This window comes from Arvicanthis niloticus, chromosome 17, assembly GCF_011762505.2.
Source record: "Arvicanthis niloticus isolate mArvNil1 chromosome 17, mArvNil1.pat.X, whole genome shotgun sequence".
Classification (NCBI taxonomy): domain Eukaryota; kingdom Metazoa; phylum Chordata; class Mammalia; order Rodentia; family Muridae; genus Arvicanthis; species Arvicanthis niloticus.
The window spans coordinates 28,757,938-28,784,044 of record NC_047674.1 but is presented as its reverse complement, the minus strand read 5'-3'; the positions used below and the strand labels follow the sequence as shown (position 1 = coordinate 28,784,044).

General features: G+C 45.8%; 1 protein-coding gene across 2 annotated transcripts in view; it reads left to right on the top strand.

Annotated features, from left to right (window-relative positions):
* Positions 1-794: 794 nt before the first annotated feature.
* The window catches only part of Npas2 (neuronal PAS domain protein 2), a 174,335-nt gene continuing 149,022 nt past the window's right edge, over positions 795-26,107 (top strand). For both annotated transcript variants that reach the window (XM_076915015.1, XM_076915014.1), the window contains exon 1: positions 795-1,050. The gene's annotated coding sequence lies outside the window, so the exon portion shown is untranslated. The remainder of the gene's footprint in view (positions 1,051-26,107) is intronic.

The following is a 26,107-nucleotide window of genomic DNA, read 5'->3' as shown; positions in this document are numbered from 1 at the left end:
GGCCGCAGCCCCCGACCTGCTGCCCTGGGGTTACGAGGGGACATTTAGCGAGTTCTTGCCGATCCTTGACCCATTTTCCGGACCAGCTAAGCTCGCCCCGGTGGAGGCACGGAGTATTTCTCCCTAGCAACCACTGTTGTCTTCCTCGAACAACGTTGGTTCTCAGGTCCCAGGACCCCTCTCCTCACCTGGTGTCCCCTCACCCACCCACGTTCCCAGTGACCTGAGTCACCTGGAAGCGCATAGGCCAGTCCTTAGAGGTCGACGTGGGCAAGGGGGACGAGACAGTTACGTTCTGGCAAACACCTCCACCCCTCAACAGCACAGTGGCAGTGGGCACGGCGATGATTCCCATTTACCCGGGGCACCGGATTCTTTGCTGCCCACCTAGTGACAACTTTAGCGGGACCCCAGCCGGCAGCTCCGCAATGTCAAGCTCGCCTCCCCTCTTCCCGGTCCCACGCTAAGCACAACCTCCCCCTTCCACCGCGCCCAGACTGGCCAGACCCCCACTGCGATTCCCCCCAAGCAGCCCCGCAGGTCTAGCAGCGGCCCTGGGGAAGCATGGGTGTCTGTGCCGCCGAGCGTCGCCGGAGGGTCGCAGGGTCCGCGTCCCTGCGGCACGCGCTGAGTGCGCGGCTCACACTGGGTTTGGACGGTGATGGGGGGGCGGGGGGGAGCGGGTAGCCGCGCGAGCCTGGAGGCTTAGGAGGAAGAGGAGGAGGAGGAAGGAGAGAGGGAGGAGGAGGAGAGGGAGGAGAGGGAGGAGGAGGCGGCAGCGGGGCGGGGAGGCGGCAGCGGTCCCCAGCTCTGCGCGCCCAAGAGTTTGCGGCGCGAGCGGCGGGCTTTCCCGCAGCACCAGAGGGATCCGCGCAGCGGCCGCGGAGCCCCGAGACCCCGGCGGCAGCGGCGAGAGCAGCGCCTCCCGCCGCCGCCCGGGAGAAGCTCCCTGAGCCCGCCTGCCGCCCCAGCTCCCCGCGGCGGCGGGAGGCGCGTCTCCCCGGCCCAGTCGGTCCCTGGCCTGGAGGGGCCGCCCCGGCCCGCAGGGAGGTAAGAGGCTACCGCGCCTGGGGACGCGCGATCTCGAGTGGGTATACGTGCGCGTGGCTCGCGGCTCTGGTCACCTGCTCGCTACCGCTGGGGACGCGCGGGGCAGGGAGGGACGCTCGGGCGCGACACCGCGCGAGGCTGCGCAGCGCAGGCACCCGGGGATTGGGGCGCGGGGAGGTGAGTCCTGCGCACTCCGGGTCCTGCAGCCCCAGGCATCGGGTCCTGCCGACCGCTGCAGCCAGACGGGCGGTGGGCTCCCGGAGCCGCTCGCCAAGAGAGAGGACTAGAAACCCCGAACCTCGGGATTCGGGGTCCTCGGAGGGTGCTAGAGGGATACTGCGTGCCCGGACAGAAGCTTTGAAGATTGTCCGCTGCCCGTCTAGAGCCCCACCGCAGGCATCCCGAAGCGTAGGGAGCTCGGGACTCCTGGAGAGTGTAGTTGCCCGGCCGGGGCCCTAGTGTCACTGGGTTCCTGGGTCTGACTTGGCTTAGGGCCGAATTGGAAGCCCGGTCTTTGTGCTTAGACAGCTCTGCGCTCCTGGGACTCCCCGGGTTGGATGCTACAGCATTGTTTTAGTGGGAGGTGTGCCCCCTCCCCAAGTAGAGGAGGGGTGCACCCTTTTCTAAAAAGGTGGGAAGCAGGGGGCAGGGGCAGGTACCAAGAGGCTCAATTCAAAGCCAGCCTCCCCCTCTCTGTCCGCCTCTCCTTAACTGCTTAAGGTAAGAAAGTTTGTTTTCGGCTCTGTGGTTCATAAATAATTAGTAACCAGTTTTGTTGACAAGGCAAGATGGAAACCTTAAGTATACACGCGCATTTCCACCGACTCTAGAATCTCTTAAGGTTAAACCTGAGAGCATTTAGTTCGTAAAGTTGTAAGCTGTAGCGTTCAACAGGTGTTATAAGGGTCCTAGAGGCCCCCCTGCTTAGGGTTTTTTTCTCTACCCATTGCGTTAGGATCCGCCCGAGTTCGCGCTTAGCTTGCTTCTTTACAGGTGAATATTGAGTAGTTATTAACTGAGTCGGCGGAGACAGCTAGTCTGTCTCAATCACTAGAACTCTGTTCTTTAATAGGAGGGATTTCCCATTTGGACTTTCCAGGTAGTTAGTCCTGAAGCAGTTCCTGGCAGGACTCAGCTCTGTCCACACCTTCCTGTCTCTCTCTTCACAGTGAAGTCCCCATCCAGCAAACTGGCCAACTAATTATGGCTTGCATGAAAAACAGCCAGCCCTGGAAGGCACCCTTCAGACTCAAGAGCAAATACTGGCCTGATCTTCCTTCCTGCTGCTAAAATTTCTCTGAAGGAAAATGTTGCCAGAAATAACCTCCAATCTTTTTTAAAATAACCCCTAAATAAATACAATCCTGTTTTTGAAAGAGACATTGCGATCTGGGCCACTATTTTACAAAGCAAAATTTTTTGTTACAGACAAATATGAACCAGTTGAAGTACTGGCATTTCTCAGCAATCTACGTGTTTGCCTGTTTCCCCTCAGAAAGCCCACACCTTTATTTATTTGCAGGTCATCCCACTGTGCAGATGTGGAAAATATTTTTTATTCCAACTACTCCCTAGAGTTACATCTTGAGGGATAGGAGAGGATATACTCTAGAGAAAGTACATTATTAATCAAATATTAATACACACGCCCAAGAATTAAACATGCACAGAGAATGGAATGAGACATTTACAATTCCTGTGTTAAAAGGAAAATTTCCTGGTATGATAGATGTTCACATGGTTACTAAAGAGATGACCTTTATATTTAAAAAATTGTTTTCTTTAAAAAACATAGTTGTTTGTAACAGTTTGGTCTCTGCTTTGTATTTCTGGCTGTTTCATAATGAAAATGTAAAAACAATGAAACCAGTAAAAACAAATCACAATTTAAATTTATCACTTGGTAGCTTCTGTCTTAGGGGTTGGTAACCTATATTAGTAGCTACTTCTCAACCTAAGAGTCAATGATATTAAATATTAAATTCTTCAGGTTAAATAAATACGTGGATATATATATATATATATATATATATATATATATATATATATATATATATATATTACACACATACATTCTGGGTATAGTGTGTGTGTGTGTGTGTGTGTGTGTCTGTGTGTGGTGCATATATCTCCAGAAGTTTGCTTATAATAAATCCTCAGAAGCCAAATGGCTAAATCTTCATGAATCTTCATGTTCTTGTTTTAAAACAAGAACACCACGTGTGCCTTGTCCTGGATGCCAAGAGCCACCTGTGAGCTTTCCACAGGCTGTTCTGACTGATCCCCTGCAGGCTGCAAGGTCTACTCCCAGCAGAGGTCAGATTGTGAAGGGGTTGTAAATAGCCTGGTGAGTCAGTACTCTTGGCTGCGTTACTCTACCAGTTTAATTGGCTTCATCATAGCAAGTGTCTAATGGAGCTTCACATTTACCAGTGAAAATGGTACTTGAAGCCACATTGGCTCACAAGAACGTTTCATTAGCATACCCTTCCCCCGCCCCACCCTGCCCATCCTCATGCTATTTGTAGCAAAGACAGGTTGAGGATTGTCATATCCAAATCTTTTCCTCTTATCTCCACAAGGGCACGATCACAATCGATGCTCAATAAATAGGTATGGGAAACGAGCTGGAATGTCAGTAATCACTATCCAAAGGTTAGCCGTTTCTGAGTGCTAACGGGGTATTTAACTATGAGTAATCCTGTGCTAAGTCAGATGGTGATTAATAATACCTAAGTACACGGGGAAACATTTATTGGACACAAGCATGTAACAGAGACATTTTCCACGCAATCTTTAGCTAAGGCCCTGCTGTTTCTCACATGATTTTTTTTTTCTTAAACATTAGGGGCCTCGTGCTGTGTTAAGCGAAGAGCCATTTCTTAGATGGATTTCCCCTAGAGGCCACTTGAGTGTCTGCAGGTCAGAGTGTCTAGTTCCATTTGGTGATTCAGAACAGGAATGAGAGTTTCTCTTTTATTCTGGTGTGAAATAAACAGTGTGTATAGAGAGGTGGGAGGGGAGGGGCAATCGGAATGCAGTGAGTCATTGGAGGTTGGGGGTGGGGCTGTTACGCAAAGAGTCTAGTTCAGAAGCTTCAGTGCTACAACAAGCAGGCTCGTCAGCGTGCGCTTAATGAGTGTGTGCTAAAACAATGGGCCAAACGATACAGCACATAGCAGAGACATACATGTAAGAGCCAGAGATGAGGAAGAGAGAACACCGGTTCTTTTAAACTGCGAATAAGGTCCTGCCACGCCTCTCTGCGGGGCGGTGGACCAGGAGGAGGAGCCTTGGGAGTTTTCTGGGAGGGCTTCCTCGTAGCTGACCTTGTGCTGCTTTCTGAAGGGAAAAGCATGTTGTGACTTGGCAGGAAGTAGAACACAGAGTTTAAAGTCACACGTGGGGTAGCCTCCCTCTCACCTGGATACCTAGAGGCAACTTTTTAACTTTTATAAACCTAAATAATCTGGTCAGAAAAATAGGAGAAATGGTGAACTGTCTTGCCAGGTCTCTGGGATTACCGATAAAGGATGTGTGTAAGTTCTAGCAAATGGGACTGTTTTTACTATTGTTTCTGCTCCCATAGGTAACCCCTCACCCATATTCCTGTAAGTAACCCCAATAAAACTCATTAGTTCACCAAGTTGGATTTTGGTGGTGTCTGTACTGTGCTCTGTCGTGAGCCCCTTACCTAGAGTGGCTAGAGGTGTGTCTGTTACATCTTCCCAGGGAAAGCCTGTCATCTGTCTCGCAATAGTGAATACGATATTAGAGAATGGAGAACATCTTAAAAATTATTTTTCTATTCATAAAAACACATCATGTAGATTTTGGAAGACAGAAAATAATGAAGTAAGTGAGAACATGTGGGTTTTTTTTTTTTTTTTCAGGATGATCTTCCTTTCGGTCTCTTTCCTAGAGTTTAAACTGTTTCTAGTAGACTTGAAACTCCCACGGTGTGTCAGTCCCTTTGCTCATAACTGGGACAAAACACCCCACAGATACACCTTCTGGAAAGAAGGAGTTGTCACTGTCTGAAGTGTGGCCCGTCATAGTGAGAGGTCAAAGCAGCAGGAAGATGAGACTTGTGTCACACTGTTGCCATTTATTCAGCCCAGGATCCCAGTTCATGGAATGATATTGCCTGTATTCTGGGTGAATCTTCACAGGTACCCTCAGAGCGCTATCTCCAAGTCTAGTCAGATTGACAACGACAATGGCTACATATACAGAAAATCTTACAGAAAAGATTTCAAATAACAGACTACATTTCAATAAGCAGAAAAGCTTCCTTTCTGCCCGATGGCTGGCTAGCCACCATTTCCCATTTTTTGACTTGAAAGGAACCTGGCTTTTCACAGGAGTTGACTCTCCCAACCTGAGTCAGGACCTGAATACCAGTGGGCCTGTATCACTTTACAGTGATTGGCTCAAAGTGAGCACTGGGCACTGCGCTAGCCAATAAAATATAAGGTGAGGTTACTTAGAGGCTTCTAGGAAAGTGTCCCTAGTTCTTAAGAAGAGGTAAGGAATCTCTCCACAGGATCCTATGAGGAAGTGCTCGTTAGCTAAGTAACCACGGGCCCCTGGGTAGGTGAGGCCAGAAGAATGCAGAGGTGAAGACTGAGATCTCCATAGAGGAGTTTCACCAGGAGACTCACTCTTAAAACCCTTACTTCTGGGTGTAGCAGGTCCAGTTAGGTTTCCTCTGAGTTGCAGCTAAAATCAGCCCGAGTGCCTGTAATTCCCAACCCCTCTCAAGGGGAAACTACTCTTAACCATGGAGCATACTCTTGCTACTCATTTTGTGCATTTAAACACAGAGGCACATATTTGAGAACAGAGCTCATTGTGTAGATATCACTGCACATTTTACAAAGCAGCTGTATGGCACAGATAGCTTTTTTTTCTAAATCATCACTTATATTGACATTAGGGACCATATAGTATCATTCAGTGTGGCCAAAACATGGTTTATTCAACCCATATCAGTTTATAGATGTTTCATGGTTTTTGTAGGTCATGAATTGCAGGAAAAGGGTTTCTAAGTAAAAGGTGCATCTGTTCGGAACATTGGTAGATACTGTCTAATTGGTGACTAACAATGGTACCCATGCTGCCCGTCTGTGTGGCCTTGGTGGTCTTGTTAGTGTGTCTTCACTATGCTGGGTATTACCCGACTTTCAAATCTCTTCTGTGCATGTTCCTGTGTGTGGAACTTACTTCCACCTGTGACTGGGGAAAATGCAAATTAAGGAATGGGAGTGTGGCATGCACTGGCTGGGGAAGTGTTTCCCTGGCGTGTAAAGGTGTAAAAGGAAATCTTAGAAACTGAGACTGTCTGTGAAAATTAAGTAGACATGATTAACCTGGTAGTACTCTTGGGAAATTCCTAGAAGACGGTGCTAGCGGGTCTCTAGTGTTTCCAAGAAAACCCCAAGGAAAGAGACTTCCAGGTCTTCGTCTCAGTATGTAGCTCTGGCTGGCCTGAACCTCACAGAGATCCACTTGCCTCTGTCTCCAGAGTGCTGGGGTCAAAGGCATGTGCTGCCAGGCCCAGCTTGCCCCTATGCACTTCTGCAAAGCTTTGTTGCTCCAAGGACCCATGGGTCCCTGCACAGTGATACGATGCACTCTGAACTGAGTGTTCTGAAGGTTTGGTTGTCATTTGCAGATATTTTGTGCACTCATAAACACAGCTACAATGACAGTTGCTGGATTCTATGATGTTTTTTACTTCTGCCAGTGAAAAGAGAAGATAGGAAAGAAAATGGGACGGACCACAGACGAAATACATAAGGAATACTGATTACCTTCAGAAAAAGGCAGTCGTCAGAGTGCTGCTCTTGTTCCCAGGTGTGGTGGCCATACACTGTCTTCTGAAAGGGTAGGGAAAGGGGAAAGACAAATAGAGAAGCCCTCCAGGGGGAAACCAGACACACCAAGGAATCTTCCCAATGAAAATGATCAATAAACTCCCTGGGTGTGCCATCAAGAATATTGTGTGAATTCCAAATATATTGATATGAATAAAATGGTCACTGGACCATCTGCAGTAGCATGACAGATAAGACAGGAAGCTTGGAGATGACCAAGGAGTAAGGACATCTCTGTTTCCCCTCAGTTTTATCAATATCTATATTCTTGACATGCAAACGTGAATGTTTTTTCCTTCCTTTATTCTGGCTGGTTGATTTTATTTAAATCTCAGCAGTTTGTTGCTGGCCCTCTGGGTAGGGCTGAAGTGTGCTTTTGAGTTTTCCGCACCAACTGACTGAGCATTCAGTGTCACATAGAAATCCTCATCCGGTCTTGTGTCATGTCAGTTTTCTGACACTGTAACAAAACACCTGAGACAAACTAGTTAAACGGAGGAGAGGTTTATTTTTTTTTCCACTCATGTTTCAGGGGTGCCCTCTGGCCACCTAGCTCCATTGTTTTCAGGTTTATAACAAGGCAGATTGTGAAAGAAGGGCCAGGTAGAAAAAAAAAGATGGATGAGGGAGGCACACCCTCAGCAAGTAAATATTTCCTTCCTCTGGGCCCACCTTGTAAAAGTTCTATCCTTTTTCAGTAGATGATAACCACACTTTCAGCATGTGGGCATCTGGACATATTGAACATCCCAGCCATTGTAAATGCTTTCAGCCTTGAAAGTGCATGGTGTTCATTTCCTGTTGTTTTGCAAGACGGAGGTACATCTGGGAATGGATCATAGTTCATTCTCAGTGAAAGAGTTCACATCAGCCTCCTGTTGACAACATCTGGGACAGGATGAGCTGCACTTGGAGCTGGAAAGGTGTTTTTGAGGCATTATTCTGGAGCAAAGACAGGGGAAGCCAGGTCAATTGCCATGCCAACCCAAGCAGTTATTGTATACGCCACACTAACGCTTTTGTGTTCTGTCTCTGTCTGAACAACATGATTAATTCGAGCTTATGGTTTCAGAGGGCTGGAGTCCATGATGGCAAAGCAAATGTATGGCAGCCAGAATAGCTGAGAGCTCACATCTTAACTCACAAGCAAGAGGCAGAGAGCACACTGGACATGGAGCAGAGAGCCTGCACCCAGTAACATACCTCCTCCAACACCATGACATCCCCTAATTCTTCCCAAATAGTTCCACCAATGAGGGACCAAGTATTTAAACACATGAGCATATGGGGGCCATTCTCATTCAAACCACCACAGTCTCTAAAAGACACAGCTTGCCATTCATAGGCCCTGCAAAAGAGGTCTGTTTCCCTGGAGACCAAGATCTAATAGAAGTAAGAGAAACATTGTTGAACCCAAGATTTGGGCTGTGTTTGTGATGGGGCTGAGAATGAGGCTGAAGATTCTAGACTCAGCTCCAGTGATGATGACAGATCCATGACAGGGAATCTCTTGCTTCTGTAGCCTCTTTGCCTTCAGTGGGGGAAACTCACTCAGAGCAATGAGCATGGCCACTATTGTAGCTGTCTTCAGTTCCTTCAAGCCAGGCGCCTAGCTTGTAATCCCATGCAAATGTGAGCTTCACCTTGCTAACAATCTAGGATAGCTGGCTCAGGACAAACTGAACTTTGTTCAAGACTAGGAAGACACTTCTGAGCTGTTTCTGGGGCTTGGGTCCTTCACCTTTGCCAATTCTCAACCTTTCATGTGGAAAGTCACAGTGAAGTGGCTTCGGGTCACCTGATCTGCTGTCATAGAGGTTTGCTGTTTTACTTCCTCTCCTGAAGCACACAGTTCTTTCCCATGCACCAGGCTAACTAACAGGCACAAAACAATTGCTCTCAGCATCCCTTTTGGAGGGTGTGGGGATTGTCTAGAAACTGGGCTTTAGAGATCAAGGCGACTATGGTGTGACTCACCCCTCTCCATTACTGCTCATCCCATTTCTGGATTCCCCCTTTGTCACACACCAGTCTGTTCTTTCACATTCATTCACTTCTCTGCATGCTGGATTCTCAGCGCCCAGATCCACAGGTCCTGCTCCTCCCTTTGAGTGGCTCCCTGAAGAGTGCTCCCTGGAGAGTGCTCCTCCCTGTAGAGCTTCAGTGACACTCTTGAACACAAGATGCAGCTCCTCGGATCAGGGATTTCTTCCACACGTGCCCATTTGACTTCTGCAGTACTAGCTTGAGCTCTGGGTGGATGTGAGGGTGTCCTGTGCCTCCAGAACCTCTTGAGGATAAGAACATAGGCTTTTTGTAGTGGTCATTGTTATTGTTGTTCAAGATAGTCTTCTTTTATATAGCTTTGGCTGACCTCAAATTCACGGTGTAGCCCAGGCTGGCCTTGAATGCCAAGGGACAGGTGTGTACCACCATGTCTAGCAATCATAGCTTTAGTGTTGGAGAGAAGAACTAACTGACCCCTGCTAGATGGCATCTGTCCCTCAGGGACATGACAGAAAACCCTCACATTGATTCTTCTATGGGCAAACAGCACTTGGACCAGTTTGGAAGTCATTCTTAACCACTGATTTCTTTAGAAATCTTCCCCAACACTCACCTAGTAGGTCTGCATGTTATTCTGGTCTGCCCCAACACTCATCTAGTAGGTTCATAGGATATCCTGGCCTCAGCATTATTGGGTTTTCTGCCATTCCATATTGCATAAGCCCAAGACAGTTTTCATGTACTACAAAGACGGTGGTGTTCTAAGGCAGCAAGGTGACATGCTTGGCTTACACCACATGTGTTCAGATGTGTGTTGATTGACATGGAGTTATCCCTGATGCCCTTGGGACTTGGGGTAGGGGGCAGTTCCAGAACTCATGTAGGTACCAAAATCTGAGTATATTCAAATTTCTTATATGAACTGATGTAATGTTTGCACACATCCACCTGTGTACTTTAAATCATGTGTGTGTCACTCATCCTCCCTCAGATCATGTAACTGCTAAGCAGATCAACATTATACTGTTAGGTCACAGCAGCAAACAAGTGATTCCATGTTTAGCAGAGAAGATATTTTCCCAAATATCTCCAGTCTGTAGTTGATGTCATCAGTGGCTGTGGAACTGGAGGATGTGACTAGCAGGCTGTATGTACAGTAGTCAGCAACAATCATCTGCCACTTTACCAGTGCTCTAGGGCAGCAGTCCTCAACCGACCTAATGCTGAGACCCTTTAACACAGTTCCTCATGGCTGTGGTGACCCCCCCAACTGTAAAATTATTTTATTGCTACTTCATAATTGTGATTCTGCTACCATTATGAATTGTAATATCTATATCTGATATGCGGGATATCTGTATTCAACCCCGTGGAAGGGGTCGTGACCCACAGGTTGGGAACCACTGCTCTAGTGGATTTCTGCTTTCGGGTTCCATGCTTAGAACAGCATTTCCTCTCCCAGAAGCTTACTGCTTGTTAGCTTCAGACGTGGATGCTTTAACCACTTGCTGCCTGAAACCTAGGAAGTAAGGAGCACCCACCGAAGAGGCTGCCATGCTCAGACTTATAAAAGGGACTATTCTCCACGTGTTTCTCATTTCTATAATATGTTTTCACAAAGTAGCTGTTCAGTGTGACCATCAGGTAACCTCCGCTTGTTGTAGACAGTCTCCTTCTGTCTCGGCCTTCCTGTATGTCTTACAACATGTCATCACTAATGACAGTCTTCATCATTTTTTTGGTACCTCTTGAGGTGGTATCACTAGGATATACTGATTATTTTCTTTTTATATCTTTATCATACTTATTTATTCTCTCTATGTGTGTGTATGATGCACACACACACACACACTTATAGTGGGTTTGGCTTAAACACTAAAAATAGAGCAGATCCAAGAGTATAAGAGACTCTGCTGTCTCCTCTCCCATGACACCATGCCTCCAATGTGGAGGTCAGGGGACAGTTTGCAATAGTTGTATCTCTCCCTCTACCATATCGGTTTCTGGGATCTCGGGTCATCAAGCTTGGTGGTAAGTCCCTTCATCCACTGAACCATCTCTCTGGATCGGATGTTTGCATTCTCGGATATCTCTAGCTTATATGCTTCAATTAGATGCCCATAAAAACATTCTTCTTGTCCTTGGGTGTGTCAGCATTGACCTATGACTTTGCTTTAAATCATTGCTTTCACTATCACAAGGGCCAGTGGTGCTTTTACATGGCTTAATGGAGACAGTTTGTGGCCCATAACTGAGAGCTTTGGCTCCCTGACCCTGTTGCTGTGACCAAGCAACCTTGGCAAGTCTCATACACCTAAGAATCCCTTTTTTAAAAAAACATGCATAAAAGGAAGATAAAAATATATGAGGCTGAAGATCAGGAGCATAGTATGCTTACTGTGGAGTTTCAGAAAAACAAGGATGAGTGTTGTTTGATTGCAGTTGGGACCCGCTCATCAAGCCCCTGCACACGCAGTGGGGGACACGTCAGCCTCAAAAACGCTTTCTTCTCGAATGAGGCTCTTGTTTTCTTTTGTTTTTTTTCTTCCCCAGACTCTGCACACTGTATGCACACACAATTCAAAGCATAACGTCATAGCTCAGGGTTCTCTTGGAAGCTAACACAATGGGGAAAAGTGAAAGAGCCACGGTAGAAACGAGAAGCTCGGGACATCTTGGCAGTTGCTTGAGGTCGTACTGTTTGCTTTCAAAGGCTCTTCCCATTTCTCAGAACAAAGTACAGCGATAACCTTTTGTGCATGAGATTGCCATCCAAATCAAATAGCCTCTGTGTTCTCCTGGGTTCTGAGTTTTATCGGTTGTGTGGGACTGCTTATGTGTGACAAACCTAACCCCTATTATTTTATGTGAACTTGATTTTTTTTTCCTAAAGAAGGTTGGTCTGAGATATTGAGTCTGAGTTCCTCCCACCCTGAGGCATCTTGCCATTTCTCTCCTGTGCAAGAATTCCCCAAAGAGCAAAACTAAGCTTATTTTCAGTGATAACAGAAGTCTGGCTAATATGGTGGTCTGAAGTGGAAGAAAAAGACCTCTGTCATCACCTAGTAATACAGCCCATGTTTCTCATATGGAAATCAGAGGGGAACAAGGTCAAAGGTATTGACCCTGGCACTGGAGCTTGTGGGTGGCACTAGACCTGCCCATCTCTGGGTGGCACTAGGGTACTTTCCTGCCTCCACTCAGACCCAAGGAAGTTTCTTCACCTGGAGAATTAGGGACTTCTTTGGCTCTGGTTCCAACCAGTCGACAGGAACGAGGTTTCCCCAGCTGCTGCCAACTCCTGCGCCACCCAGAAGCCCTGGGAGGGACAAGCTGTAGACAGAAAGGCCAACGTTAGCTCCTCTTATCTCTCCACGTGCTCACCACAATCTGTGCTGTGACAAGAGTCTACTGAGATAAGAAAGTCAGAGTTCTGTAGACAAGGGAGAACGGGGAGAAATGAGGACAAGGCTGGCTCTGGAATGTTCACACTCACTCAGAGAGACTCCTGGCGATTAGTCGCTGACATCCAAATTCTCAAATGAATAAAAAGTGTACCTTGTGCCTATAATAAACAGTAAATATTTAATTACGATCCAGGGTTTATCTACTTTTTTTCTGAAATTCCACCTCCAAGAAAATAGAGACTGTGTCTCGAACGAATCGAGCCTTGGAGTACACCTTCTTCAGCTTAAGCGTGTTTCTCGAGTGTGTGGTAATTGTGCGCTGCTGAGGGTGGGCAAGTTGGTGTCCATACGCCATTCAGCCCTGAGGAGGAGGAGGCAGTGTAGGGAAGGGTACAAAGGGGCGATGCTAGCGGGAAAACCTTTTTAGGGCACAATCATTATTCTGTTTCCTGCCATCTTTGAGTAGCTAACCTGCTTTTCAGATCATTTCCCCTGTTAAATCAGGACGCCCATTCTGTCACTCCTCATTTTTCCAGAATCAAATACAACTTCCTCCAGCCAGGCTCAGCTGCAAAGTCACTGGGAAAAAAAAGTGGGAGCTACCTTTCGTACCATGTTTGTTGTGTGATGGTTTTTATATGCTTGGCCCAGGCTGTGGCATCATTAGGAGGTGTGGTCTTGTTGGAGTAGGTGTGTCATTGTGAGTGTGGGCTTTAAGACCCTGATCCTAGCTGCCTGGGAGACAAGTCTTCTCCTGTTTGCCTTCAGAACAAGATGTAGAACTCTCAGCTCTTCCTGCCCATGCCTGCCTAGATGCTGTCATGTTCCCACCTTGATGATAATGGACTGAACTTCTGAACCTATAAGCCAGCCCCAATTAAATGTTGCCCTTATAAGAGTTGCCTTGGTCATGGTGTTTGTCCACAGCAGTAAAACCCTAACTAAGACATTTGTAAACCAACCTTTCACCTAAGCTGTATCCCAGGTGCCTAGACAACTATGGAGAACTCTCCAGAAATATCTCCTAGAAGTCATTTGGGTTGTGGTGAAACATACCCCCTCACACGTGAATGCAAACTGCAGCACTCAGTGTAGAACAAAGGGAAATACAACCAAAGTGTTATAGGTCTTTCAATAACAGGATTTTCAGAGACTGACACAGTCTCTGTGTCTATGTGGGTATATATATGTACATGGAAGTGCAGGTGTCTGTGAAGGTCAAAAGAAGGGTTCAGATCTCCTGGAGACAGGGTTTCAGGCAGTAGTGAGCCCCACCCCCAGCTGACATGGGTGCTGGGAACTGAACTCTGGTGCTCTGGAAGAGCAGTAAGCACTCTTATCCACTGAGCCGTCTCTCCAGTGCCAACAACCATACTTCCCAAGTTGTTTCTTAATTCAAGTCCGGAGGAATTTGCTGCGGAGATTTACTTACTTTACTAAGGGTAGAACAGAAGACTCCAGGTCTCTTTTCCCTCGGATGGCTTTGGCGGCTGTAGAGAGAGGTACAATTCCTTTCTGGGAGCAACAGGGACTCCATTAGATCTGTCTACCTTTTTGCCACCACCAGTTTTGAAAACAAAATCCGTAAACATCAAGATAATTTGGCTTGCCTTATGATTGACATCCATATACGCACACAATATCAAGTTTATCCCTGCAGTCTTGTTTAACAAAAAGTTTAAGTTAGCCACTCAGCACCTCCTCAGAAGGAGCCCAAGAAATCTCTAATTTTTTTCCCTTCAGAATTCTTTAGTAACATCTGTCTGAATTATCCCAGGCTGCATGTGAAAGGGCATAAAACAAGGATGCTTGCATATATAGTTTCAGAGCTCTAGGAAATCAACAATCAAATTAATTAAGGAAAGCTGTCACATAGAAAGAGTGGCAAGCCAAGTGAAGGATACTGCTCAATAGTGGAACACATGTCTAGCATTTATTTATGAAGCCCATAGATTTGGTCCCAGCACTGCAGAAAGATGGATGAGTGGATAGATACACACATACTTACAGACAGACATAGATACATAGACACATAGATAGATAATAGATACTCAAATAAATATTTACATACATATATACAGATGGATTCATAGATATATAGATGATAAATAGATACATAGATAGATACTTATATCCATCCATACACACACAGATAGATAGATACATAGATACATAGATAGATAAAGAGTAGACCAAAGTTGTTTTGTAGATCAATGGTGTGATACATAAGGTTGAGTTTTTAAGGGTCAACCATGAAACAATGTGTTGAGTTAATGATTCAAGGGTACCTCAGAGTTTCAGTAATGCAAGTCAAGTGCGGTTTTCCAACTTGCTTTTACTATAACAAAACCCTGAGACAACAAATAGGAAAAGTTTATTTTGACTCAGTTCTGAAGGTTCCAGGCCATGACTGTTTCCCCTGTTTGGGGGCCTACCGTGACACAAGATGGAATCCTGTATTGGGGCTGGTTATTCGTCTCATGACCAGGAAAATAAGAGAAAAACAAGAGGCTGGAATTCCATAGTCCTCTTTAGGAAAAGACTCAACTTCCTCTCACTAGGCCCTATGTCTTTAAGAGTCCAATGTTAGTTCCAAGTGGTAACATGCTTTCAATACAGGGCCTTTGAGGATGTTAGAGATGTAAGAGATCGGGGATGGCTGTACCAAGTGAGTGCTTCCTAACCAGTTTCACAGACAGAGATGTTTCTGCATCTTGGTATCAGTGCCTTCCTTATTCACAGTACAACAGCTATGTCCACATTCAAAGTGGGCCTCTGAGTCACAGTTGCCAGAGGAAATGGTAAACTATATTCACATGGGGTGTTTCTCTTCAGCTTTTCCAGAGAGGGGAGCATTTAGTCAGAAAGACCACAGGATTGCATAAAGAGCATGAGAGAATTGGGTGACTCGGGAAACAAAAGAGCGTCTGCTTACTTTCAGGGTAAGTTTGTTTTCCAAGATAAATAATGAAAACCAAGAACACCTTTGCACACCTCCGTGCAGCTTTACTGGTGACCACAGTCCTTTGCTATTTCTAGTGAGTTGCTCTTGGCCTCCTGGGTCATGCAGGAATGAGACACACTCTTCTAGAATTTTCCAGTGTTCTAGGGTAGATTGTAGCACCTTAAGAAGACCTGAACTCATTTGGATTCTGGAGGAATGGATAATTCATTTAGACCCTTGAGCTCTAATGTATGTCTATGCTGTAGATGGGCATGAGAGTTGCCTTTGCCTTCACACCCCACGCTGTTACACCTAGCTACAGTTCTGGTTTTTAGGCAAACATTGCATTTTTATTTGCAGTATTTTTATAAGTATCAAAGAAAGTCGTGGCTCTACTTGGAGAACTGTGGGACAGGAAGGATGACCTCTGATGTCCTGCGCAGAAAGAAAATTGTGATTAATACCAGTCGATGAACTATTTCAGAACTGCCAATATAGAGGATTTTTGAATACTTGTAACATAAAGAAATGTGTTCATGGGGGTGGGCATTGACAGTCATTCTAGTGGCCTTGATCTGATCCTTAGAGTACCACACTGTGTCCTGTCTAGGTGCAATTATTATTGTGTCAATTTAAAAGACTTGCATATCTTTTAAAGAATACTTATGCTCTACAAACAGCATTTCTTCTGGCTTCTGGGTTTTTTTTTTTTTTTAATTACATCATCATTTCTTTTTATGGAATTTAGGGCCATGTAAAAGCCACCCCTGATCAGCACATGCTAAGTGTGCTACCCCTTCTCATCCCTGGCTGGGGGGCTTGTGCTTGGTGTTTTATGTGAACAGCAAGTGTTGCTTGCATTTAGCTCCTTCTCAGAATGCTGAGCCTTTGCCCGTGTGTGACCTCTACCTCGAACATGCTCATTTCTGCCCTCACCTGCCTTCCCTGAGGGACCAGATTCCATCCTCTGGGGGTTACACAGGCCCCCCCTGCATGCCTATTCCATGGCAGGATGTATATTTATGTTGTAAGGTTGCCAGCTTCTGCAGCTCTCTACCACCCACTGGACTGTGGGCTTCTTTTGCAGAAATCAAGTCTTCTAAAGTTCCTTAGAACCTTCTGATACTGCCTTCTTCTGTGGGCTGCTGCTGCTGCACACTCTGGGACACAGAAAACATATCCATCAAGATGGTCACATGGGCCAATGGAAAAGAGCAGCTGATACTCTGAATCCATTTCTGTGCTGGACACGTAAGCCCTCCCATAAGCCCAGGAGGGTGTGTAAGCAGCCATGGCTCAAGCAGTACTTTGAGCCTGCTGCCTGAAGTTAAATCTCAGGTCCACTTCCTGCCAGATTTGCATCTTGGAAAGTTGCTTACATCTGATGAGTCCTTTCTTGCTCTGTAAAATGGGTGTAATCGTTGGGCCTGGTTCCTTGTGCTCTTCTGAGGATTCTCTGAGGTGATGCAGGCAGACATTGGGGTTGCATCTAGAGTGCTTGGGAAACGATCCATACCTAATCCCCATCAAATTGTCTACAGTGAGTCAACGTCACTGACCGTGAGGTTCCCTATGGCCTGTTTCTTTTTTCAACAGAGACACCCAGCACATTTTATACACATATACAGTCCACCCAGATCCTTTTATAGAAACCTAGAGTTTGATTAGAAATCCTGGGCCCTAAGCTGTTTCTGAGAGGAATGGGTGATGCTAGTGTCTCTCTCCTGTCATTCCAAGTAGATTAGCCTCATCTGGAAATTTCATAAACTTCACATGCCTATAGATGCTGGATAACCAACCAATCGGGGGGCCCGTTCCTGGCAGAGACTCATTTCCCATCTCTCAGCAGTCTTCAGTTTTCTTTAGCTCTTCATCTAGGAGTGAGATTTCCCCGTCTATGTTGGGATGCCAACCCGCAGTGGAATTGTTCAGGCCTTGTTTAAGCAGTCCTGCTGTTTTCCTGAGAGTAGCTTCCCTGTTGTAGTTAGAAAGCACAGTCTCAGAGCAGACTTCCTGGTCCTCTGGCTCTTCCTATTTCCCCCCTTTCTGGAATGTTCCCTGAGCCTTAGGTGCAGGAGTTATACTGTAGACATATCAGTTGTATCTGGGCAGCCCAAGGTCAGTGTTCTCTGCCTTTTAACTGGCTGTGGCTCTCCTTAGTGCTCTCCTGCTACTGCAAACGGAAGCCTTTGTAGGTGAGGGATGAGAACCACACTTCCCTGTAGACGTAAGGATGAGAATTTAGAATGCAGTCAGGAATGATGCTGGCTTAGGGAAGTGGTAGTAGTAAGTTGTCCTCTAAGATTCATGGCCTCGCTGGGCATGGATAATGGCTAGGTCTACAACGCCAGAAATGATGGTGCTCCTGTTCAGAGGACCTTGAGCACAATTAGACAACCATTAGTTACACTCAAACTACAATTCTGCTCTTGCACCTTTAGGGATACCTTGCCATTCTGGTCCTAGCTGGGTAGGACTATCAGTTGCTTTCCTCCCGTAGCAGCTTGCACATCACCTTCAGGTACTGTGAAAGCTAGTCCTCTGGGAGGAGGCGTTCCAATGAGCTCCACTCAGATCCTCTGAGTCCTTTGTCCAACATCTATTGTGTCTTCAGCAATAGGGACTTACCTTAAACTTCTGAGAGGCAACCAGGGTCAATAGCAACAGGCTCTATCGTTCTGGGAGTCTCTTGGACTCTGTAGACCAACAACTTGAGAGGTTTCTCTGCCTAGTCCTATAGTTTTATTAGATAGTCTGTGGTTTGAGGGAGATGGGGGAGGATTATTATCTTCCCAAGTGGTATAATTTAATTTAATAGGTCAGTATTCATATATCAAACCTTCTTAGTGATTTTCAAACCCTTCTTCTCTCTCCTTTTATATTATACCTCTTTATCTTATCCCGAACTAAGGCTCCCCTCCCTACTTTTTCAATTTCCTCTTTGTATCACCTGTAACCTGCTATTACCCCCTCCACAGCTCCCCACCGCCATCCCTAGGGATGTAGCCCAGTGAATAGAATGCTTGCCCAGCAAACACAAAGTCCTGGCTCTAATCCCCTGGGTGTGATAAACCAGGCATGTTGGCACATGCCTGTAATCAAAACACTTGAGAGGTAGAGGCAGGAGGATTGTGCTTTCTGTTCAAGGTCATCCTCAGCTAAGTGGCTAGTTTGAGGCCAACCTGAGCTATTCACCTTTGCTTAGTCAACCTCCAGATGTGCTGAGGTTGCCCGTGGTTATGAGAAGTTCCTGCACATTCCCTGCTGGCTTTACAGCTGTATGGTCTAAGACACTGAGGTACATCAGTAGTAAAAACTGCAGTAGTAAGGGATACTACTAGTATTAGCGGTCCCCCTGTACTTTCTCAAGAATTTTTTACTTGGGGGATATGTGAACAACATTCACCAACACCTCCTAATGTCCTGATGATGAACCAAATTACAAGCCTACCACAGTTCACTCCAGGAAACCAGTGGGTTTATTTGGCTTATACAGAACCTGGGTGCAGATTACTGGCAGAAGCAGGTGACACCCCAGATCAGTTACACTGGCAAGTTTTCACCCAGCATAGATGATCGCTTCCCAATAGCTGCAGAGGTGATACCCCTCTCCTTAGTCTTCCCTACCCTGTATCCACTAACCCTTCTTGGAGACCCTGAGGTGGCATGCAGTTAGGGCAGAATGGCAAACAAATGTCTGAGGGAGGCAGCTGAGTACTTAGATGTGGGTTCAATGCCCTGGTTACGCCTCTTTCTAGGAGGGGATGTTGACAGTCCCCAGAATCAGTCTAACAGAGATGGGTTCTCACAAAGAGGCACCATTGATCTTAGGAAGATGGTGGCAATTTGACTCAGCTAGCACTTTGCCAACTGATACCATTCCCTCAGATGCACATGGGGCACCTCCGGTTCTTCTGACTCTACACCGGTGCCTGTTCACTCCCAACAATTTCCAAAGGGGTTGCTCACCCCACCTGAAAGTGAGAGGAGCTTTTTTTCCAGAGCCACCTCTGACTCTATCATTGGGATTTGTTAATTTGCCCTCGGTACTTTGGATAGAAAAGCAGATGAAGAGGTGAGAGTTAGGAAGGCATGAGAGACCTTGTCCCATTGGAGTAGAGGAAGACTCTCAAGTAAGAAGAGCAGGAGCCTTACTACCCCTCACTGCAGGAAGGGAGCTGGCCACTTGGTTTTTCCAGTTGGTCTTAAATTGGAAATTGAAACACAAACCAGCTCATTGGTCATCTTGCTCCTTGCTAAGTCCTGGTCATTTGGGGCTTCCAAGATTATTGTTAGATAGTGGTCTGACTTCTACTGACATACTGGAGGCTGGGCCCCAGGACTGGGTCCTGTAGCTCCTGGTGAGAGTTGTGTTTTTATGTGACCCCGTCTCTATGTGCAATCCTTTAGGACCAGTGTAACACTGGCTGGGAATACATAGGCCCAGCTCACTTGGTGTAGGAGTCATTCAGTGCTCCCCGTCATGAAGACTAGCTGTCAGTAAGCTTACTAAGTGATGTCTAGTGCCCAGTCTATGGGTAGTCACTGGCCTGGCTTGTGCTGTGACCAGCTGATGTTCGCCCTGGGTGGCTATGCACTTGGGTGTGGAGCTTGCTAACACTGCCTGTTGTGAGTGCTCCATACACCTGACTGTTTTCCTTAAACTCAGAGTAGGTGCTAGAGAGCTGGTTCTCTGAGAGTGGGAGTCAGCTCACTCCAGGGTTCTGCCCATCACACGCTGGCTCTGAGGCTCACCCTGGTTCTCACTGTAACAGAAGGGCTTTCTAGCAAGAATTCTATCATTCTAACAATTTTAGAATTTCTGGAACAGGGACTTCCTGTGCCACCCCAGGAAGCTCAATGCTATGCTTTCCTGTCCTGGGATCAGGAATTGAATCTGAAGGGTGTATCACAGGTTTGGCTACACACTTTCAGCAGTTGTGGGGCCCATAGCATTGTGACTTCCAGGCCACTTGGTGTCCTCTGTAGCTGGAAGCCCCTGCTAGGTCTTCCTGTTTGTGTGGTTTTGTTCTGACATTTACAGACAATTCCTCAGTGGAAATATGTCTGATAACTAAGAGAGGCAATGGAATTTTTTACTTTTCTAGAATATGTGGGGAAAAAGTTTTTTGGTTTAAAAGCAGTAAGTTTTACATAAAATGTGTCTAAACTACTTAAGTTCTATAAATAAACTAAAAAATATTGTGTAGGGTTTTGAAAGACATCTGCAATTTCTGAAGAGGGAATGGTTTTAAAAAGATATATCTTCTGCCTTTGTGTGTGTTTGTACTTTTAAATTAAATGACATCCGCTGTGTGTAGGAGTTAACTCAAAGCTGTCAAGATTTTTTTCCCTCCTAATAACAACTCTGGTGCCATTGACTACCAAGAATAACAATAAGCCTTTTTTTTAAAGTTAAAAAAAGAGTATTTATTTTTGTCACTGAAAGAACAATTATCTGTGCCCTTAAGTTATTTAAAACATTTTTATGAGTTCTAAGAATAAAGCATTTTGAGATTCTGTAGCATGAAATACGAATTTTATTTGCAGGTCACTCACCTGAAATGTCTTGGCTGCTGGGCCTTGGCTGTTGGAAGCACATATATCATTTAGTGAAATGCATATCTGTGCCATTTACTGTTGGAAATGCATTGAACATATTAACTAACCGTTGACTCCTTAGCACTGTCCTCTCTTGATAACTCACAGACTATCGTGGTCCACTTTCTGTTCCACAACAGAATTCTAAACATTTAGGTAAATAATAAATAATAGAGATTTGTCTGGGTGATGGTTCTCGAGGTTGGCAAATCTAAGGCAGGATGTTGCACGTGTCTCTTCATCCCATGGTGGAAGGCACAAGGATGGGTAAACACAGAGACAGAGAGGGGCCAGCTGGACTCACCCTTTAATCAGAAACCTGCTATTGTGATAAGGGGACCCTCCTGACCTAATAACTCTTCCTAGCACCCCCTATCACTGCCATCACAATGACAGTAAAGTCCCAATGCGAGTTTTTGAGGGGACACTCATACTATACTGTAATCTGAGGGCCAGAAAGGTTCAGCCATTTGCCTGTGATCACACAGAAAATATGACCTCATTAAACCAAGGTCATCAGTCATCCTCCGTAAGCCTGCTTTGACTGGAGAGCGTTCTGGTATGTGCTACTGGGACATTTGCTTTCTCTCTTGTTTCTCCCCAAAATGCACACTTGGAAAGGAAATGAAACATTTGTTATATATAATTTTATCTGAGAACCCTTTAGGCTTTTATGATATGGAAGATAATAACGGCCATTGTGTTCTCTTGAGAAATTTGACCCGGACAGGATGCTGATACAGTTGCTTCTGCTTTATCCCGAAAGCTACAGTTGAAGACAGAGAGGAAAAGAACAGAGAGAATGGTGCTGATAAAAATAATATGTTTGATGCCACAGAGCTACCCTTTAGAGTGGCTACAGTTACAAAATAAATAGAACCATTATTTCATCACAGTAAGATGGAATGAGTATGTAAATACAAAAACAAAGTCTTTTTAGGCTCGTGAGGTCACGGGAAACTGTTCAGCGGGGTGTGATGTTTGTGAGACTCAAAGATGTGTTCATGTTCTATATTGACCTCAAGAGTAAGCAGAAAGCTTTAGCAACATGTGAAGGTGTTAAAGAACTGAGAGGAGTGACGGGGATTTGTTTTCTTTCTTTCTTTTTTCCCCTGTACATTCAGTAGTCTTTTCAGTGATCTTAAATCTGCTTTGGTTTTATTGAAGCACGGGGAAGTCACAATAGTAGAGAAAGATGCAGAGAAAAGCAGAAAGGAAAGAGGAAGGGACCGTGAAGAATCTGGGCGTGGTCGTACTTTTAACTGTAATGAGCCCGGCATCGGCATCGTTTAAAAGATTTTCCCCTTCATGGAAACCCAAGGCAGGCGCTGGTGGTGTGGGTGGGCCCGGGGTGTTACAGCTATTCACACAAGCCAACTGCATCCTCCCTGTTCTGCCCTGATAATGTTTCCTCAACATTATCAGGGTTTTGTTCTTTAAGGTTTCAGGATCGTGTAAATATCATTCTAGAACTGCAGGCACTAAGGTTAGGAGGGTGGGGTCATTGGAAGCTCTTACAGAAAGGGTGGGATCTGGATCAGAACTGGAGTTCTAACCTCTGTGGGATCCAAAGCTGACAATGGATGGCGAAAGGGGGATTTTTAAGAGGTCTGCTCCCCGTGCATCTGGCACGAGCTATCACAGATCACCATAAAGGTGTTATTTCTACATCTAAAAATTTTTTGTCTCTCAAAAACCTCCTATCTCCCTTTTAAAAGGATTTATTTGTTTTTGTTTAATGTGTATAGGGTTTGTTGTTGTTGTTTGCCTGCATGTATATCCATGTACCACGTGCATGCAGTACCCAGGGAGGTCAGAAGAGGGCGTGGCATCTAGTGTTGGATTCCAAGTGGTTCATAACCTTTGGGTACTAGGGACTGATCTGGGTCCACTGGAAGAGCAGCAAGAGCCCTTAACTTCTGAGCCAGCTAAGATTAACCCCAGTTCCTTCAGAAGCCCCCTCTGAAGGCCAGAACACACAAATGTCAGCATATGCTGAAGCAGCGATATCTTCAGCTTTAATGGGTGAGCGCCTCAGAGCTATTTGCAGAAGACAGCAAGTGGAGATGTGTCCCATCAGTGAATGCACGGACATGCAGATGGACATTAGTTTAGTTTCAATATTCACATAACCAACAAGCTCCCCATATGTAGGAGCCCCTCTCTAGACTGAACAAGTTTCAGTTATGCTCCAGTAGTCTATGAAAAGAAACTTGGGTGTGGTTGTGTTCATGTGTGCTCCTCATGCTTGGGAGGCAGAGGCAGGAGGATTCAGGGTTCTAGGTCATCCTCAGCTACATACTGCCTTCTAGAAGCTTCCTCACAGGAACACCTAGAGATAGGCTGACTTAGCAGTTCTCAAGTCTCTCGCTGATAGTGAAGATTAGCACAGAAGTGTTAGTTCTTGGACAGGAATATTAAATGGGTTTTCTCAAAAGCCATTAAGTATCTACTATGAACTTACTCATTATCTCAGTGTACCCCTGAAGACAGGAAGCAGTCATTAGCGCTGGGCTTTCAGGGGTGAGGCAGGAATCAATGATTTGAGTCACAGATTTTAATGACCAGTCTTATAGACTCCATCTCCCGTATAACAGAGTAAAAGGGCCCCATGTGCACCTCTTGGGTTCTGAGGAGAGCTGTTTAAGATTTCACGACCCTGTTGTCATTGCTACAGCAAAGGAAGAGCTGTTGAGAGAATGTAGCGCCAGGTACCCGAAGGCAGAAGCCTCTGATTCTGCCGGGATCTTGCTTGGGAGAGAAGATCACTTAAACTAATGGAATAAAATCACACAGTAAGCTTATATGTATGCAGGAATTCTTTGAGTACACTACTCATGACGTGACTGAAGCCAGACCTGGCTCTGTTTCCACACGGTGTCTGCTGGTGGCCCATGGATTCCCTGAGGGATAGTTCTTTGGGCAGATGTGGAAACTGATGTAGAGGGAAAAATCTCATCATTGTAGAGGATGGGGCTGTGTTTATGGCCATGGGTCTAGAACCTCTCCTTTTCTGCTAGATGGATTTGAGAGGTTGGTGTTTCAGAATTTATGTGGCGACAATGAGGCCACTTAGAGCCTGGTGGAAAGGCAAAGTGTGACCTATTTTGCTTCTCCAGCTGGGAGGGTAGAGAGGAGCTGCAGGCTTTAGCAGAAGATGGAGCCACTTGACTCCCTGTCTGTCTGTCCACAGAACAAGGCGGGAGGACATGGTGGCCTGGGCTGGAACAGGAGACACATGACATTGATGGAACTTAAAAGATGCCCTGCCTATTGAGCACCCCGGGATTTCCTCTGAGGCTTGTCATGTCGCCTCTCTTGCAGGGTTTAGGCAATGCTATGTGTGGGGGTGAGGGGAGAGGGAAGCAAAGCATGTCTCTAGATGAGAGGAATAGCTTAAACCAACTCAGATTAGTCTACGTGTGTGAGCAAAGACTGGGAAGGAAAAATGGAGCTAGTAACTAAATCTAGAGAAATCTAAACGGGGGCCTCAGGGGATGGAGCTCCTGGGTTTTGTTTCTTTACCACTCTGACATTTTCATTACATTATTGGGATTCTTTGAGTACATGCCCTTCTATTATGGGGTCAAGAACAGCCTCGGCTTTAATTCCAGAGCTTGTCTATGAGGTGGTTGGCTCATGGACATCCTAAGTGGCAGTTTGTCTCTCTGTGGCCCCATGCTGAGGGAGCCACTACCCATAATGAGGAGAGACCCAGAGGGTCATCCTAAAGCCCCGCCACCACCACACTCCTTCCTCTGTCCCATACAACTTCCAAATATGAATGAATTTCAGAGCAGGAGTCTGATTCGCTTGCCTGGTCATGTGTCTTAGTTCCTCTTAGATGACTGCTACAGGATAAATGATCTTAGGCCAGGGTCAGGTGATCATCCTAGGACTGAGGTGGCAGATACCCTGTGAATGACAGTCTCATTTAAATCATGTCATAGAAACCCAAAGGAAATAAATAGGCTTCAACCAAAATAATCAGAGTCCCCCTCACACTCACAAAGGGGTATCGACTGAGTCACTGTGAGCTCTGGTTAAGGTAAATTGTAAGTTTAAGATATGGATTAGATTTCAAGGATTCAGTAGACAAGAAAATATGAAGTATCCTACTAACATGTCTCATGTGTATCACATGTCAGATTGATGACATTTTTGCTGTGTTGATTAAAATAGAATATGTGACCAAAATCACATTGACCTATAGCATGTCTTTAAAATGTGGCTTCTAGATTCTTTTTTTTTTTTTTTTCCATTTTTATCTTCGTGTGAGTGCAGGTGCATCAGGGCCATAGCCCGGCTGTGGATGCCAGAGGGTAATTTCTCTCTGATGCTTTGTGGAATCCAGGGGCTGGAATCTCATCCTTGGCTCCCACTGCAGGCATCTCTGTCCACCGAGCCGTCTTGCTGGCCCACTTGTAGATGTTTTAAATTGCATATGTGGTTTGCAGTATATTTCTCTGGCTAGCACTTTTTCTAGGCTGTTTGTGTCTCTATTAAGGATATCAATTTGGCAGCATACATATTTGTGGGTAAGCTTCCCATCCAACTGGGTCAAGTCCTTTTATTTTCCTTGAATTATCCCAAGATTTTAACACGGGTTCTCTGTTTGAGTGTTGAAGGATTCCAGGAACGAGAGTCATTGTTTTCCCCTATGCGGTTATGGGAGGAAAGTCTCCTAACTCATTTAGTCTCTCTCTTGAAGGCCTGACTGTGGGTTCACTGGAATTACCTCAGATTCAGGAGGAAGATGGTGTCTGGATGATGTCGCAACTAATGGAATCTCATGGCTGTGTCCTGTTGCTCAGCTTTACACCTCTCAGTTAAAACCACTGGCATTCAGAATTTCTCTCTCTGTGTGTCTGTGTCTCTCTGTCTCTCCTCTGTCTCTCTGTGAGTCTCTGTCTCTCTCCCTCTCTGTCTCTTCCTCTCCCTCTCCCCCTCCCTCTCTCTACCTCTCCCCTTCCTCTCCCCCTCCCTGTCTCTCTCCCCCTCCCCCTCCCCCTCCCCCTCCCTGTCAATCTCCCCCTTCTCCTCCCCCTCCCCCTCCCCTTGTCCCTCCTCCTCCCTCTCTTGGTTCTTACAGGTGTTTTGCTATTTTCCCCTCCTTGTTAATCTATCAAGCATTTAGTCTGCAGTGCAGATGTGAGGAAGCTCTTCAGATCTTAGTGAAAATAAGAAGCCCATTTTCCTTCGAAGGTCCCACACCTGCT